General features: G+C 40.2%; 1 long non-coding RNA gene across 1 annotated transcript; it reads left to right on the top strand.

Annotated features, from left to right (window-relative positions):
- The first annotated feature begins 3744 nt into the window (after nt 1-3744).
- On the top strand, nt 3745-5621 carry LOC143882731 (uncharacterized). The gene is made up of 3 exons (XR_013252304.1): nt 3745-3892; nt 4086-4289; nt 4399-5621. It is a non-coding gene; the product is annotated as an uncharacterized LOC143882731 (long non-coding RNA).
- Nucleotides 5622-6115: the final 494 nt, after the last annotated feature.

Genomic DNA, 6115 nt, shown 5'->3' on the forward strand with positions numbered 1-6115 from the left:
TTAAAAATAGGGATAATTAATTTACACCCTCTCTAGTTTCTGACACATCCACTTCCACCCCTATAGTTTAAAACGTGACAAATATACACCCCTGTAGTTTCAATTTGTTTAAGGTTTGCCCCCTCAGCTGAAGGTTCGTCCATAGATTGAAGGGTTAGGATGATCCGATGGAGCTGATTTTTTGGGCTCACCCTATCTATGTCAGGACCCATCAAATGAACGCTTTTGGATCATCCAAATAATGTGGGCCCATACCCTAATCCAAACACTACCAAAAAATCATCCAAATAATGTGGGCCCACATTGTTTGGATTATCCAAAGCGATCCAAAGCGTTCATTTAATGGGTCCTGACATAGATAGGGTGTGCTCAAAAAATTAGCTCCATCGGATCATCCTAACCCTTCAATCTATGGACGAACCTTCAGCTGAGGAGGCCTGCCTTAAACAAATTGAAACTACAGGGGTGTATTTGTCACGTTTTAAACTATAGGGGTGGAAGTGGATGTGTCAGAAACTAGAGGGGGTGTAAATGTAATTATCCCTTAAAAATAACCTTCCCTTTTATCAAGTTCAGTCTTTTGGTTGGAATTCCAGCTCTCTTCCTTCGTGTTCCCGTGCACACGTGTACTATAGAGGATTCCATTTTTATTTTATTTTTTACAGATTTCCGTTGTGGTAGCAGTTTGTTAATTAATAATTTTAAAGTTTCTAAACATGTTCGGAAAATAATGATTATCCAATTATATGAACAGCTGAGGTAAAAAGGGTACTGTTATTCTCACAAGCATGTTTTGATAATGCACTAACTCATCTTGTCCTTTCTTTATTAATTGAGTTCTGAGTACTTTTTGGTCATTGTAATAACTTTTGACAGCTGGTTAAATAATAAAAGACAAGGAATGTTAGTGTAATTATCAAATAATTATGCCAATATCAGTAGCCGTTAAAAGTAGAAAAAATGGACGTTTGGCAGGTGCAGTTGTATTGTATGGTGAGACAATTGCCAACAAGAGAAAAGATTCTCTATCTTCAAAACCGACAGCGAGGTAAGATTGGCACGTGTGAAGAGAGGGTGGTGCACGCACACCATGCCGCTGCGTAAATATGAGGCCCACACATTTGGCCTTATCATTTGGGGCCCACAGAATCATTTTACGAGATTTTACACATACTTTTTCATACTCTTACAACTGTTTTGAGATTTCTTTATAAAAAAATGTGTAAAATCTCTTTCCCAATAGGGCCCTCGTTAGAAAAACCCATTAGACTTATGGTGCGTGTGAGTGATGAGGAAACCCCACAGCTGTAGTTTGCAACATCGTGCATATCGAAGTATGGTGGTGGGTCTTTGCCTGCGAACTCTTGATTGGATGATCCTAGCCGTCAATCACTAACTTCCCTAATGAGGTTGTACATCGATGGACCGTATTGAATGTGCATCTTTAACTACCATTTTAGGGAAATTATATATTTGTTCCATTTTTTACTTGGGACAGCCGCCTTGTTACATGGACTGTCATTCTATTTTAGGAAATGATAAATTTGGTCCCCATTTTTTTACTTGGGACAGCCCGCTTGTTGCATTGACTATCATTCTATTTTTATTTTTAACCTACGAAAGTTGGAGTGACGTTTCTCTTTTGGCAGTTGAGACATATCATTTTGGTCAATTTTGACCCGAAGAAGCATAGGGAAAGAAAACAATAAAAGCATTTGGTATCTTCCCAAGGAAATGGACGAGAATCTCACCAAGTGTGGGATTTGCTAGGGTCCATCGCAGAAGGCATTTCGCAGATGGGCTGTTGCATGTGAGAGAAGCCATACATGCTTACTTTCTAGCCGGTTTTGTCATTATTCACGAGGTGCTGTTCTCACCTGCAACAACCCATCCGCGAAATTCCTTCTGGGATGGACGCTAGCAATAAATTCAACACCTGATACTCGCTCAAAACTTCCATAATAGACCTGAGTCTTATTTTGTCATGATCGTTTCACATTATGACAACCGATTGTAGGCCCCAAACCTATTATTGATCTCAAACTTAGATCTGGCAAAATAGCCTGTGCCCGGGTCGACCCAACCCACCCGCAAATTTGCGGGTACGGGTCAACATTTGAGTGACCTGTCAAAATTGACCCGCGGGTCACCGAACCTGCAAAAAGAGGGGTTGGGTCAGGTGAGCCAGCGGGCAAGGTTTTAAATTTCGGTTTCGGAGTTAATTTCGAGCCTGTCTGAAACTAAAATTTTAGCTGAAATTCGGTAAAGGGAAGTCGAAATGTCGTTTTTTGGACTGAAATTTCGGTAATTTTGGCTGAAATTCTGTAAACGAATAAACAATTAATATTTTATCTTAAATTTCGCTGAAATTTCGATTGAAATTTGGTATGTTTCGGGAATTCCGGTTTTGGTGTTGACCGAAATTCAAAATTTCAGATTTCAATCGAAATTTAAAACCTTAATTCGTTTTTTCTTTTCTTTTCTATTTTTGGTAACTCCACCTGTGTTTTTTTCACAGCCTGTCCCAAACCAGGATAAAGGAGGAGGGTTGGCATCAGGTTGGCAGCCAGCTGAAAAACCTTGTCACTCTTCTACAGCCGACCCCAACTAGTTTGGGACAAAGGCTTTGTTGAGTTGAGTTTCTTTTCTATTTTTGGTTCAAGTCATCAAGTTGTTGGAATAGTGGAATTAAAATTAGAAAAGAACCGGTGGTCGAGATTGGGTCATTGGAAAAACCCTAAGTATATTAGTATAAAGTAGTAACGGACCCAAAAGGGGGCTCTGTCCCTTGCTGAAAAAACCAAAAAAGGCAGCGAAGCTGCAAAGGAAAAAAACCCATTAGGGTTTCAACTTTCCTGGATTCAAGAGTCAAGAAGAGAACAAAAGAGAAGCTTGCCGACCGGTCCACCTCTACCTTCATAGGTATGGTCATTTTGGACATATCTGGCAACTATGATTTTTTTTTTTTTTCAATGATAAATTAGTATTTCAAAGTGGTAGAGAGGGTTAATGCAGATGGGAGAAGCATCAGACTTGAGAGGGACTCACATTTTTTTCATTACCATAGGATGATTCTAACCCTCACATCTAAAGAGGGACTCGCATTATGGAAACATCTGTAGATCGGACGGTTGGGATCATCCTATGGAAATAATTTTTGGGACACAACCTATTTATGTTGTGGCCCATCAAATGGACGGTTTGTATCATCCTATGGTGTGGGCTGTACCGTCCATTTTGAAAATTAGGGGGTGAATTTATCACCCACCCGCACTGGGTGCGGGTCACCTAGTTGTTGACTCGTAGGAATGCGGGTCATTTTTTACCCAACCCGGTTGACCCGCACCCTTACCCGCATGACCTGTGGGTAACCCGACCCAACCCGCTGGTTTGCGAGGTCTACTCAAACTTTCATTTAATTTTGAGATCAATAATAGGTTTGGGGCCTAGAATTGGTTGTCACAATCTGAAACGAAAAGGGCTTTAGACTTCAATTATGAGAGGTTGAAGCAATGGGACCCACTTACTTTACCCACTCGTATAACCGATCAAACTTTTGGAGAGTGGCTAAATTGTTATTTTGAGGAAAGGGATGGCCAATTTAGAAGGAGGCGAGGGAATAGGAGGGAGATCAGATAGATCACCCCGGAAGCGCCGAAAAGGCAAAACTGCCAGCCGAGATCCTCTCTTATTACGGGAAAGCCACCGCATGGCTATCAATGCCATGGATGGGATGTCATGCATGTGGCATGGCCATGCCAGCTCATCTTCCGTATTCTCCTCCTTTTATTTATCAGCTCCCGTTTAATGCATTTGACCGATTAGAATTAGTAAAAGGCGGTTAAGAAACACGGAGGGGAGAGAAACAGTAGAGAATCCGAGGAGAGACGAGGTATTTCTCCTTTGATTTTTTCTCTTTTCCCATTCTATTTTTCAATCCAAAGATATCTGTTATACAGGGAGAGATAAACTAGACTACCAGAGCCTTACGTTTCTAATCCTCTCTCGATTTCTCTTCTTACTTGTTTGTTTCTCTACTCTATATTAATCTACTACTTGTATTTTTCGTTCTCTCTTTTTTTTAGCGGTTTTGTAAGTCGAAGTGCGAGGGTATATATGTCGGTGTGTTTTGGCCTGAGGATTGGAGCTCAAACGCAGCTCTGGCTTTCTCCTCTTTCTCTTTTTTTGTCCTGCTGTTATTTTTACTTCGTCTTCCCTATCTGCATGCAATCTCATTCTCTCAATCACATATCTTGTTGCAAGAGGAGAAAATATTTACCATCAAAAGGGTATGTGTTTCTTATAAAACCCATCAAAACCCATTTTCCCTTTTGCTTATTTTCCTTCCCATTTTATTGTAACTAATGCGATTCCCAAATTTTTGTTGCATTTTTGCAGGCCTGGTTTTGGATAGCACTACATAAAAGGGTTTTTTTTCTTGAGCCTGGTTTTGGTTTGAAGAAATGCCAGGGCCTCAAAGGCAGCTATTGAATCAGGACATGGTATGCAGAAAAGGGAAAAATAAATCAGATTTTGCAGTAAAAGAAGCAACACTTATGAGGAAAATTCGTGTTATCTGTGTAGACCCAGATGCGACAGATTCTTCCAGTGAAGACGAAGATATTATATATAAGAGAGGGTCTAGTTTAAAGCGTGTTATAAGGGAGATTAAGGTACCTATAAAATCAATTCAGTCCGATTTGGAGATGGAGAGTTCTACTCAAGATAGCTGCAGCAAAACAAAGTGTAGAAAATCTTCATCTAACCCCAAAGGAATTAGGCAAAGGCCATGGGGAAAATGGTGTGCCACTATTCAAGACCCTTTTCTAGGACGTAGAGTTTGGTTGGGAACTTATGAGAGCCAAGACAAGGCCAAAGAAGCTTATGATAAGGCTTTCAAGGATATTTATGGAAATAAAACTCCTACCAAGAAAACCGATCTCAAAACTAGAGGCATTTCACAGAGAAAATCTTCTCTGAAAACACAAATGGAGAACCCTTCTTCTTCTCTATCAGTCTCTTGTGTTTCAGAAAATTCTGAACCCCTCTCTTCTTTCTCTTCCCCTTCTTGGAAGAACACTGAACCCACATCGGTTTTTTCGGAAGAGCCTTTGATTAGTGGAGATTTTAGCCTCGAATTTGATTCTTTCTTTTTGAATGACATGGGTTTAGAGGAGGATTTTTTAGGGTTAGATGATTTTCCACTCTGCAGTTTAACCAATGCGGAAGAAAATGATCTCTCGGCCTTGAATTTTGATCTGGATGCGGATTCCCTTGCTTGGTTGAATCTCTGAAAAAATGGTATTAAGTTTTGCAGTTTAGGAAGAATATATCGTATTCTTTTGTTTGTCATTTTGTCTGATTTTATTTGTTGTTCTGGAGAAAAATAGCGAGAGCTTGAAGATTTTCTTGAATTTTCTGAGTCCTTTGTTACAGGAGAGATTTGGGACCGTGATAGAAGTAGAACCCTTGGGTGTGGTTTTTTTTAAATTATCTTCTCGATGCTTTGTTCGTCTTTTTGCCCATAGTGATGAGAGGCATTTTCCTACTTGTAGTGATGCTTCTTTTTATATGATGAGTTGTTATTTAGTAGAAAGACTCTCTCTGGTTATGCTTTTTCCTTTCCCTGTGTCAACAAGCACCTTGTTTCCATCTCTATTGTCTTTTGGAAGAAGCTAACATCTAATAAGGAGGGTTCAGGGTTTTAATGTTTCTTGAAGGTTGTTGGGTACTTGGGGTCTAGTAGAGATGAACTTGGCTCGCCTTACGGTGTTAAGGGTTTGGAACTTTGGGTAAAGGAAAATAGTCAAATACTTAATAACATGGGATTCTTCCTTCTTGACTCCTATTTTGGCCCTGCTCGTTTGGATTTTGAGCACTGATGGTGAGTCCAAAACAGTTTGGACTCACCATCAACGCTCAAAAGCCGAGACGAACAGGGTATAAACAGACATTGGGTACTACTTGTGCATGGTGTACTCAATCAGATCCTTAGATATGAACGTGGGACCAAATGTACTAAAAAATAACTTGACTGGATGATCCTTGGACCTTGATCCATCAAGCCCTGTTTATCACACGCGTACACTCATGGCTGTGGGAGAGTCAAATTGGC

This window comes from Tasmannia lanceolata, unplaced genomic scaffold (genome assembly GCF_043159265.1).
Source record: "Tasmannia lanceolata isolate RefF3 unplaced genomic scaffold, GAP_Taslan_0.1 ptg000008l, whole genome shotgun sequence".
Classification (NCBI taxonomy): Eukaryota; Viridiplantae; Streptophyta; class Magnoliopsida; order Canellales; family Winteraceae; genus Tasmannia; species Tasmannia lanceolata.